Genomic DNA, 12,918 nt, shown 5'->3' with positions numbered 1-12,918 from the left:
GTACCAAAGTCAGTTAGTTCAATTGGAGGTTGTATCAGTCTCTCCTAATGGAGATGGGATCAGTCGATGACAGATTAGGAATTTGAGTCTATGGAAGGTCCCTATGATATCTTATGTGCACACTCAGTGGCATGGCTCCTTCCATTGTCCCCTGAGGCTGGGTGACGCAAGGACCTGACAGGCCCCGAGAATCCCAGGGGTCTTCTTTATCATTTAGGGCTCCAGACGTCACTTGCTATATCTCTGCTTTTCTCCTAAAGGCAGCAGGGCATCTGTGGATTTTAATTCTCCAGGGCCCCAGACAGGACAAGGGGCATAATCTCATTGTCACACTCAGATGGTAAACAGCAGCCCCACCCCACTCCAGGATCCTTGCAGTCCCCCACCCCTATCTCAGGATCCTTGAAGGTCAAAGGAGTTCAAAACACAATTCTGAACTACCCCACTCCAACCAAACCCTCCCTGCTCCCAGTGCTTGCTAAGGTTCCCTGGACAGCACAAGAAGATCGGCTTTTGGTTCTACTGATTTTCGTTCCTCTCGTCCAGGTGCCAGCCGTAGGCAAATAAGAGACCTTCCAATGGAGGGTTGCACGGGAAGTGAGCTGAAGGAAAACCAATAGGACCGTGCTTGCAGGCAGCTGTGTTGCGTTACTCATCAGAGCCAGGACCATCCTGTGATTATATCACTCTGTGTTTCGTAATTCCTTGCCTCTCCTACCTTAAAAAAATAAAAAATAAAAATTTAGGTTTGCGACTTATTTTTCTTTCTTGGTAGAGAAGACATGTAGCGTGCAGAGTCATAATTCAAGCTTTGAAATTTTTGTCCCTGCTTTCTGTTTCCTTTCTTTGAGCTCAGTGATATTGTACAAAAAGCACTTCCCTTGTACATAAGATATAGGATGAAGAGAATGCCCCCCCTCCTCACAATTTACATATAAAGCCCTTCCCTGCCCCCTCCGGCTTCCTGGAGCTCAGAATGTGACCCTATTTGGGAGTGGGGGGGGGATTGCTGATTTAATCAGTTCATTTAAGATGAGGTCATACTATGGTGGGTCCTTACTCTAAAATGGCTAATGTGATATCTTTATATAAGGAGGAAATGTAGACACAGACTGGAAAAAATGGGATGGAAAGATGAAGGTGCATGGTGGGTGATGCATCTCCTAGCCAAGGATAGCTAGAAGTTGCTATCAAACTACTAGAAATCAGGAGAAAAGCTGGGAACGGGCTCAACTTTCAGCAGGGAGAAATTCTGCCAACACCTTGATCTTGAACATTCAGCTCCAAGAACCATGAGACAATGCGTTTCCAACACTTATACTGCCAATTTGTGGTACTTTGTGAAGTCAGCCCTGGGAGCCTAATGCATGGAACAAATCGGTCTATCTTCCCAGTCCACCCCCTTTCATCCTCCCTCAACTTCTGAAGAAGCAGCCATGTTGAACAATGTGTCACCCTCTTCTTCTTAGAGTTCACCAGCAACTGATATCCAAGAGCAAAGAGAAGGCCTCTAATGGCTTCAACTAAAAACATAAGTCACAGGAACTGCCAACAACCGTGTTCCCACTGAGAAGAAAGGCAGTCAGCAGCAAGACAAGGCTAGCACCCAGATAGGCAGAGGCCAGTCTGGGAGACAGAGAACTAGCTGGTGGCTCTCCAGCTCTGGACTCCCTCTGTGCCTGAAAAGACCTCAGCCGCATCTGAACTTGGCTCTGACTTGAATTCCAGCAAGCTGTAATGACCGTCCAGTAAATTCATCTTTTCACTAAACCTGATTCTTATTAGGTTTATGAGACCTACAATCCAGACTTCTACTTAATATAGTCTCCAAAATTTATGCCCTCTCATTTTTCACAGTGAGTGGAAGACTGCTACTCTGTAGGCAACTAACTGTGTTCTTACAAGCTCAGGGGTGCAGGATCCAGAAAAGAGCACTAATAAGTGTTAATGAGAAAGAACGCGTTTATTCGTGACAAAGCATCTGAGGGAAATCAACTTAAAAGAGAAACAGTTTGTTTTGGCTTGTGGTTTCAGTCTACGGCCATTTGGTCTGATTGGCAATAGGCCTGCGGTCAGAGATTGCAATATAACGTGGCAGGAGGGTGTGGTGGAGAAACACCACCCAATCCATCAGCGGCAGGCAGGAAGTAAAGAAACTGATAGGAAAGAGCTCAGGTCCCAGTACCCTTGGAGGACACACCCACAATGACCTACTACTTCCACTAAATGGGCCCATGTAGAAGTTCTTCCACCTCCAGTACCAACCTACTACTCTGTTATGAATCTATGAATGAATTAAGGCATTCAGAAGGTCAACTCTGAGGATCTACTCACATCCCAAGTGTCCCACCCGTGACTCTACTGAACTGGGGACCAAGTCTTCAACACTATGAGTTGTCTTAAGGCATTCTTCTCTACGTGAAATTTTAAGCCAATATAAAATGCAAGAAATTAGCATAAAATCTTAAGCTTTAGAATAGACCCCAAAGTGATCTCTGAGCAGGAAACTTCATAGACATACATATTTGAGTATTTGTTATATATCTGTTATATATCTATCCCTTCACTCAGATGCCAGTAGACTCACATTACACATTAGGTATACCCTCATGTTATTTTCAAAGCATATATTTGCCTTGTGATAAACATATTGTATTCTCTGACCCTAACCAGGCCAAGTTGCTTGGGACTCTGCACAAGAAAGCATGTGCTGTTCAGTACATGGGCAATAAGGCCTTTTCCTGTCAGCTCATTATCATGAGGTGTTTTTTTTTATTATTATTTCTCAGAAATACTTAGTTTTAATTCTGATTTATGCACCTTTTGATGACTTCTGATGATGTGTAGATTCAGTCTCAAAGACTTCCAGCTGTAGATCAGAGGATAAGCAAATGAAACCCTCACAGTTTCACATGCTGAGGAATGTGTAAGTTTCCTGACCCAGCATAACAGGTTTTCCCTAGAACTCAGTCAAGAGCATGTTAACTGTTTATAAACACATGCAGTTGCTGTGAGCCAGAATCCAAGCCAGGATGATAAGCATGGCTTTGCCTCAGAGTTTCGTGTGAAATGACCATGTGGCAAGGGCAACAAAGAGAAGCGACACATTCCTTAGGAGTTTCAGCCAACAGGAGGAAGTTAGACTATTAAGGGTGTGGCTTTGAAAGAGTATTGAGACACTGGTCCCTCCTCTTCCTCCCTATCACTTCCCAGCTGCTGTGAGCCTAATGTTTTCTCTGTCTTGGGTTTCTTCCATTGTATAATGTCTCACCATAAGCTTTACCACGATTAGGCAACTGATTGAATCCTCTGAAACTGTAAGGGAATAAACCTTTCTACTCTTTCTACTTTCTAAGTCAATTGTGTCAGGTGGCTTGGGGTTTTTTTGTTTGCTTGTTTGTTTGTTTTACAGTAAAGGAAGTCTAATATCTAATATGAGATTTGACTAGCAATAAATCTAAAATATTCACCTCTGAGGTGGCATCGTATGGCTTGTAGTTTGGTGTTTTGCTGCTGGCATAAGCCTTTGTCCTTTGTGTATGTCCTTGACACAACAGCTGGCTTCATGGGTGTAAGTCATCCAATGAAACAAAAGCAGAAGCTTTAGCTAGTGGCGGTGGCAAACGCCTGTTATCCCAATACTTTCAAAGTAAAGACAGGAGGATAGTGAATTTGAGGCTAGCTTGGGCTACATAGCGAGTTCAAGTCAACTGTGGACTATACAGCAAGATTCTGTTTCAAAACAAAGTCACAAAGTAAGAAGATAGGAACAGAAAATGTTTGTGACCTAGCCTTGGGTGTCATTTCTACATATTTATACAAGTCAGCACCATTAGTGTGGAAGGTTGACAAAAACTGAGAGAAAAGTGATAACTGGGGGTCTTTGAAAGTCTTGTTATTTCTTACTCTGTGTTATAATGAAAATCCTTATGTAAAATGCTTTTAAAACAAATATATTTAAGAAAAGATTAATAAATCAATAACAGTCATAGTATTTCAGGATCAGAAAGAAATACCAGGATATCAGGATATCAACCAGATTCACTTGGTCTCTGAGACCAAGGCCATAAGCTCATAATGCTTTTCTTGCTTCATACAGCAAATTAGTTACCAAAGCAGGCTTGAATCTGGTTCCCCTGGCTTCTGCTTGGGGCTTCTAACAAATAGTCTGTCCTGGACCTCAGGGTCCATTCTGACCTCTCTGCTAGCATGCCTTCCTACTGTTGACTCTGGAGACACTAAGCCCATGATTCCCCTCCTCTCCCCTCCCCTCCCTCCCCCTCCCCTCCCTTCCCTTCCTCTCCCCGCCTTTCCTAGTCTTTCTCTCCCTTCTCTTTTCTTGTCTCTCTGCCCCCTATCACTGAACCGCACAGTGAGAAGACCTGGAAAGACGCTGGTACTTTGATCTTGAATCTTCCAGCCTCTATAACTATGAGCTTATTTTCTTTGAAAATGACCCAATCTTCTTGACTTTCCGCTGTAGCAGCACCAACAGACTAAAACAGTGGTTGTGGTGGAGTAGGGCTCTTCAGGGGCAGAAGCGTCTCTGGTCACTGAAGTGATCAAAGACAAGCTTTAGGGCTCAGAGGAGTTATTGTGAATCTACCAGGTGCAGCATGGCTTTAAGGCTAAGGATTATAGCAATGGTTCCCTATCTTTAAGAGCAAACTAACTGATGGATTCTTAAGCCAAGCATTCCAGTGGGGACCTCATAGTCAGCAGGCCGAGAGAGAGTGAGAGAAGCAGGTTGGCTGCTGGGACCTGACTGGCACTCCCAACTAGGTCTCACGGTCATTGGGAACTGGCCTGACACTGGGAGGCGGACTATGTATGGTCTTGTGTTTTACATAAGCAAGTTCCTAAAATGGCAGACTGGCCAAGGTTTTTCTGTTGACCATGACAGATGAAGTCATAAACAAAAGCACTCTGTGCCATGTCAGATCACAGGTGAAAGTCGAAACACCGTCCAGACCACAAAAATGGCCGGACATCCATTCTTGCTTGTCTGAGAGAGGTTTTTTATTCTTTTTCTTCTTCTTCGATATATTCTTTATTTACATTTCAAGTGATTTTCCCTTTCCTAGATGCCTCCTCCCTGAAAGTCCCATAAGCCCTCTTCCCTCCCCCTGTTCCCCAATCCACCCCTTCCCACTTCCCTGTCCTGGTATTCCCTAACACTGCTGCACTGAGCTTTTCCAGGACCGGGGACCATTTCTTTTTGGGCACCATTTGATATGTGCATTGTGTCTTGGGTATTCCAAGCTTCTAGGCTAATATCCACTTATCAGTGAGTGCATACCATGAGTGTTCTTTTGAGACTAGGTTACCTCACTTAGTATGATGTTCTCCAGTTCCATCCATTTGTCTAAGAATTTCAGAATTCATTGTTTCTAATGGCTGAATAGTACTCCATTGTGTATATATACCACATTTTTTGCATCTATTCCTCCGTTGAGGGACATCTGGCTTCTTTCCAGCTCTGGCTATTATAAATAGGGCTGCTATGTATAGTCTAAGTATACATAGTGGAGCATGTATCCTTATTACATGCTGGGGAATCCTCTGGGTATATGCCCAGGAGTGGTATAGCAGGTTCCTCTGGAAGTATCATTCCCAGAGTTCTGGTTCATTGCCCATTAGAACCGAAGTCTCCCTGTCTTCTAGGTGAGCTTTTCTTACATACCTGCTTCACATCCCCAGCAGCACCTAATCCAGACACAAACCCCATTTCCTTCACCTCTCCCCATGTTGTTGACCTTCTAAGCCTCCTCTGTCTCAGAGGGTTACTGGAGGGTCCTCACAATTTGTGCTTTCTTTCCCTGAGAAAAACAATGCCGTGTAGCTATTTAGATGCTTTTTGGCTGAAAGACATTAAAACACGGTGCCTGGATTGAAAACCTTGGCCTTTTAAATGTTAAATGTTATTTACAGTGATTACATCCTGTGAATTATATGTGCTACTTCATAAAAGTAAATGTGCCATTTAGACCTGTTTTATGTCACCTAAAACAGCAATTAGGTGTGTGTGTGTGAGAGAGAGAGAGAGAGACAGACAGACAGACAGACAGACAGAGACAGACAGAGAGACAGAGAGAGGAAGGAAGGAAGGAAGGAAGGAAGGAAGGAAGGGCAGTAATAAATGAAGAGGAAATCATAAGTACACAGAGCGTTAAACGTTAGACATAACCAATCATAGTAAACTGGGTAACAAAGCAATTTCTTAAGTGTTTACAATATGCCAGGCACCTGTAATAGTCATTTATATACAACACTGACAACCAGCTAACTAAAGTGCAAAGTAGATATTTTAATTCCTACTCTGTAGATGAGAAAATTATGCTTCTAACGCCTACATTAAGCCTAGATTGGCAGAGGCTTCTCACTTAAAGGATAATACTCCTTCCAAATTCAAGTGGCTGAAGACAATCTGTTTACACAAAATTAGTAAAAGTAACTGGGTATTTCTGGGGGAAAACAAAATGCCAGGCTAGAGAGATGCCTCAGCAGTTAAAAGGGCTTCCCATGCAAGCAAGAAACCAGACCTAGATCATCAGCCCTTATGTGGATGCTGAGTATGGAAACCTGCCTGTAGTTCCATCCTTGGAAGGTCTAGACAAGGGGTTCCCAGATTCCCACCCTCTCCCTTTAGCCTGTCTCCCAGAAACCTTGCTAGCACGATTAGCTGTTTGGTGAGATCTAGATTTGATTGAGAGACCCTGCCTCAATGAATACGGTAGAAGAGGTTTGAGAAAGATTCCTGATATCAACCTTGGGCCTGTGCACACGCATGTGGGCACACACACACACACACACCACAGATGTACATACAGACAATATTTCATTTTTTCTAAGTACAAGGTCTTTCACCATAGTATTGTCAGACTAAGAAATGGTATATATTAACAATGCCTAATGAGAATCCTTAATGAAGAAGTATTTGAGAAATCCCTGACTGGGGCATTCTTAATTTAAAGCTGGAAGACTTCTCACACAAGTAGTGGGTTGCTTTGTTTTGTTTTATACTCTGTCATGGGAAAAATATGAAATCAACAAAAATGAAAATATAAACCAGTTACATGAAAATCTATGAATATCTTTTCTAAAAGGTAACTTTCATATGAAATAGGGCAGACAATATCCTGTCTGCTAATTTAGTAGTAAATAGAGGAAAGGGGTTTTCTGAATGGAAGAAACACCTTCTGCTTTATACAGCACACATAGACAAGTGAATGAACATATTACCTACAGACACACTACATTAGAAGAAGGGTTTTGTTTTCTCTGTTTGTTTTATCATTGTTTTGGTTTTGGTTTTTTGCTTAGACAAGAAAAATCAAATTGTCAAACCCGACAATAATGGTGCCTTTAATTCCAGCACTTGGGAGGCAGAATCAGGCAGATCTCTGAGTTCGAGGTCTACAGAATGAGTTCCAGGACAGCCAGGGCTACACAGAGAAACCCTGAGGAATAAAAAAATAGTAAGAAAATAAATAAATAGAGAAATCAGATTGTCAAACTTATCAACGTAGGTACAGGTTTTTAATAGTAGCAGATTTAAAATAGTCCCACTTCTAATAAAGGAAAGAAGTAGAGAAGATTTCCTAGACAAGGAAAATGTAGTGGTGCCTGATATATTTGAATTTAGTTTTACAGTCTCACCTGTACAAGGGAAGACAGGAAACTTAGTTGAGGAAACAAAATTACTTTAAAAGTTTCCTAACTTTTACTTATTTACTTAATTTTACTTTTCCATATTCTTTGAAATAGTTTGTGAAAGACGAGACTGGAGCCATTCGCTCCTCCAGAGGAAGAGGGGAGAACCTGAACCTGCTGAATCATTTCCTGGAAAGATTGACTCCACCAGCCTGAACAAGAAATGGCGTGGGCTGCTCAGTGTTCATATTTGACCATTGCCTTTCCTTTTTTCTGTAGAAAAAGCTCAGAAATGAACATGCTTAACCCTTGACTTTATCTTTGTCATCCTGTGACAATCTTGATTCAAGGGTCCTGCCAGTGACTCGGGGGTCTCAACAGGTGCATTGAAACCTCTTTGAGGGTCAACCAATCTTTACACAGGAGTCGCCTAAGACTATCAGAAAACAAAAATATTTACATTATAAGTCATAACAGAAGCAAACTTAGTTATGAAGTAGCACCAAAAATAATCTTGTGGTTGGTGGTAACCACAATGTGAAGAACTGTATTAAACAGTGGTGGTGTTAGGAAGATCGAGAACTGCTTCACTAGAAGGAGGGGGAGAATGGGAAGATGTAAGGACATGTGGTGTGTTACTCTGGTTGTAAGTCACAAACATCTGAATTCTATGGATAAGGCTATGGTAGGCGGGGTGGTGGGATCAACAAAAGGAAATAAACAATCAAGTGATCAGGAAAGCAGTGATGTGGATAGAATTCAGCAGAATGAATGTGTCTGGATCAGTCAGTATCTTTCGAATTGTTCGGTTGAATGAACGAAGCAACTGGAGGGATACTAGACCCTCTCCCACTTTCCATTCTTACACATTCCAATTGTTTTCCTCTGGAAAAATACAATCGCTGACTAACAGTGAGGTTTAGAGCAGCTAACTTCTGCTGCTAAGGAGCAAAACTGTCTAAAGCCAAGCTCTCTCCAGGTAGAAAAACTCTATGGGCATACTAAACCTGCCAGGATTGGGGACTCTGTCTCTAGGCTGGTTAACTGTGGATCAGTGTGGCAAGTTCACATAGGAACTCCTGATTTGCCAAACTGTGGCAGGTGTGAGGCTCTGGAGTCAGGGATTCTAGTTAGCCTAGGGCTATGTCATCATCTTGAGAGAGGATGCTGTTAGAGATGGGCCTTAGGAAACACGTTTGTGTCTCTGCTGGTTTGCTGGAGCTGTCATAACAAAGATCCCAGAAGGGAGCAGTAAGTGGCTTAAACACAGAATGGTTTCTTCATCTCTCTGCACTTTCAAAGTCCAAGACTGGGGTGTCAGTGGACTGGCTGCCATCGAGGCCTCCCTCTTTAGCTTCTTGGCTTTGACACAGTTTTGCTTCTGTCTCTGTCTGTATCTTAATCCCTTCCTACAAGAATCCTATAAGAATTCTATAAGATCAGATTGAATTAGTGTCTAAATCTAGTGATCATTTTCACTTAATTACTCCTTAAGGACCCTTGTTCCCCAAATCACATTTTTTGAGGTACTCAGGGCTTAGGATTTCAAATTGTGAACTTGGGTCATGTAAATTTAGCTCGCCAATCTCCAATGAGAATATTCTCAAATACGCTCACTATGCCATGTTTTCAGTGTTTTCTGACTTGGATGTCTGAAAAAAAAAAGGTGGCTACATATTAGAGAATCGGCACTGTGGTTTGCCCAAATGGTCTTGTTTCCGCCATTCTTCCGGACTGTCCTAAGACTCATTTGCTAATGAGAGCATGTGTGTAGGAACTGTACAGCTCCATTTCATGTTACTGCCACTTACATTTCTCCTTTGCAGGTTGTCTAACTGTGTGTTGTGAGTCTCCGTGTACCATAGACATGCTCTTTAGTGCCTAAAGGGGAATATTAATGGCATGGTAGATAAATAAACTCATAATATGTCTACCACAGTGGAGAATAACTCGTCACATTAGTGGAGAACATTTTGAGGGAAAGCAGGAGCAGTTCAGATGCTAATAATAAATGTGTTTCTGCAGTTCATCACCTCAAATCATTTTGGGAAAGAAGCAGTGTCTACAGATGCTGTATAAATGGGGAAAAACAAGATTTGTCACAAAGTATTTTTAAAGCCAACAGTAACTAGAAAAAAAATCAATGCCCAAATTAGCACAAACTGGTTTAAAAAATAAGCATGCCTAAATTGATTTTTCCATATATTTGCCTTAGGCAGACAAAGTATGGGAGGAAGTGGACCATTGCCAGACCCAAAGCATTTCTCTGAGCTCCATCAACTTCTATTAATGGGCAATGACGCCATGTTGGCTCCCAGCCAGGCCCCGGTGCACTCAGACTGGCTGGGTACAAGCAGGCATTACATCAGAAACAATGCAGAACTAGAAGGAGTGTTGAGAAATGGGCCTGGAGAGCTGGCTTCCCAGGACAACGAAGGACTCGTGGCACCCGTGAGGTGACCTCTCAGTCAGGGTGAACTGACCAATACTAAGGATGAGCAAAGTCCACTGAGATGCCAACTTACGGAGCCTTAGCATTATGAGCAGCCAGGGTGGAAATTAACCCTACACCCTGGAAGCCATTAGTTTTGTCTCATGCAGTCAGAGCAGCAGGCTTACAAATGCATTTACAAAGATGTATTGGTCTTTTTCTGAATTCCCTGCTTTACAGATTGTCCCAAATTACACTCAGTAGTTTGTCCTAGCATTTATTCCAAAATGGCATTCTAAAGAGAATCTAGAGACTGCCCCCAAGGGTGTGACAATATTCTGTTCTCAAGCTGCTGTGAACAGATGCTATGACATTCTCTCCCCAAGTTAGAGCAAAGGAGACAAGGTGGGTGAGGGGGAATGGGAAGGGTGGCTGAGGGGGAGTGGGAGGGTTGGGAGGGGGAGGGGAGGGGGGAAGGAGGTAGTGGGGAGGGTGGGCATAACAGGAACATTTGATCTGATAAAGGCTTTTTTTCAGACTGGAAAAGCTTACAAAGACAGTGGCTGAAATAGAGTGTTTTATTGCTAAGCCCATAAGGACTTTAAAATGCAGCATGAAATACAGCCCCAGCTGGCCAATGAAACAGGAAATATGGGAAAATATGGTGTAGTGTGGACTTAGTTGAACTTTAATATCAATATTGATTCTTTCACTGTCACAAACACACCATATTTAATGTTAATAGTCAGGGAATTGAATGTGAAGCAGAGAGAAATTTTCTGGATGTCTAAAATTCTGCATTATTTTCCCAAGGATTCTCTGAATTTATAGCCATTCCAAAATAAAAAGCTCACTCTGCATGTGTGTTCCGATAAAATTGCCTTAAAATAATCAGAGAAGCAAGGGGAAATATTTTTAGCTGGTATGTGTAGAAGAAAAAAGTTTGACTAAGACTTAATAATTTGGCTAATAGACGGGTAGATGCAACAGGCTGTCTCTTCTACTTTCATACTGGTTTAAAAGTCTCCACACTAAGTTGTTAAAAAAAAAAAAAAAAACATTGTCTTAAGCTGTTTTCTCCAAGCAGGTACATAGCTTTGAACAAATGTTTTTCTCCATCTAGTGTTACAGCAGGTAGCATTAGTTCTGAGTTTGTTGGGTAGTCTGCCATGCCATTGAACTGGGAATGGACAGCAGCTCCCCAGCCCTTGCCTACCACTAGAACAGTACCAACATAAATGGCAGCCGTTAGTCAGTGAACACACAGACTCCTTCTCCAGGCGTCTCCCCACTAAGCTACTCTTCCTCCTGCTTCCTTCTTGATTAAGAAGCATTGAGCATTCACTTAGGACCCCAAGATACACAGGTGCTACTCATCCCTGCCATTCATCCTTGGCAACCCCTCCACCCCCCTCTTGGTTATTTCCTACAATCAAGTCAGTCTCCAGTGCTGTTGAGTTCACTTGGCTTCTGTCTTTGTCTCTCTGACTTTAAGTCTTGTTGAAGGTTCAGACCTCTATTTCCTAACAACAGGACTATTCATACTTAGGTTACCCTTAGTTAAACCATGCAGTATATGTGGATGCAGCCACAAGATGAGTATATTAATCTGTTCATAAGTAGGAGCCAGCTCGCTCAAGATTCATCTCCTAATCACCTCCCAGGAATCCATCTCTTAGTACCATCATCACATGGGTTAAGTTTCAACAGAGGAATTTTAGAGAGATACCAGCATTCAAATCACAGTAATAAGGAATGTGGTCGTACCATTCATATGACATTCTTGCTTGGGTTTTCAACCATTCTCAGTATTACCCTACAATCTTCAAGATAAAGACTTACAATACAGAGCCATGTCCCATACTTCCACCAAGTCCAACTGTTCCTTGATTCCAGAATGTACTGGGATGTGTGTTTGTGTGTGTGTATGTATACACACACACACACACACACACACACACACACATATATATATATATATAAAATCCTGGATTGTTCTGGTCCTCCCCATCATCTAAATCAGTGCTCCTCAACTGACTTAATGCCATGACCCTTTAATCCAGCGCCTTATTGTGATGAATACCAACCGTAAAATTATTTCATTGCTACTTCACAACTGTGCTTTTGCTACTATTATGAACCGTAATGTAAATATATGATATACAGAATGGCTGATATATAGGACCCCAAAGGGATCAAACCCCACAGACTGAGAATTGCTGCTCTAAATAAAGACCTGCATAGCTTTCCACACAGAGTCCAAACATCGCCTCTTAAACATAATCGCTCAGATCAGGAGGTTAATGTGGGGGGGGGGTCTCTGACTCACTCTCCATTCATAGGGGGTCAGCATGCTGAGAACAAAGGCCCTCTCTCTAACTTACAGAAGGGCACTGAATGTGATGGCTGTAACACTCCTCCACAGATTGGAGCTTATACTTCCTCCTCTGCTTCCCTACTATACCTCATGTGCAAGGCAGCCAGCGGTGGAACTACCAGTAGGTGAAGGAAGGAAAGGGTGAGACTTGAACCCCCACGCCATTAAGAGCTATACTATCTCTACTGCACTAGATTTCCATTCCCCCCTACCCTCCAACTTCAGTTGTCCCTCTCCATCTGTCCCTCACCCTACCTGATTTATCATGCTCCCATTTTGGGTAGCCCCCAGTCTACCCAAAAAATATCTTCTATGTCCCCTTCCTATAGAGATTCATGAATCCCCCCAGGAACCATCATTGTTATTTAGCCTTTCTGGGTCTTAGGGGCTCAAAATGAAGCAGCAATCATAGAACCTGAAGGGGTCTGCACCAGGTCCTCTGCATAAATGTTAAGGT

The sequence above is a fragment of the Apodemus sylvaticus genome, chromosome 16 (assembly GCF_947179515.1).
Source record: "Apodemus sylvaticus chromosome 16, mApoSyl1.1, whole genome shotgun sequence".
NCBI lineage: Eukaryota > Metazoa > Chordata > Mammalia > Rodentia > Muridae > Apodemus > Apodemus sylvaticus.
The sequence above is the reverse complement of the archived record's forward strand: the minus strand, read 5'-3'. Positions refer to the sequence as shown.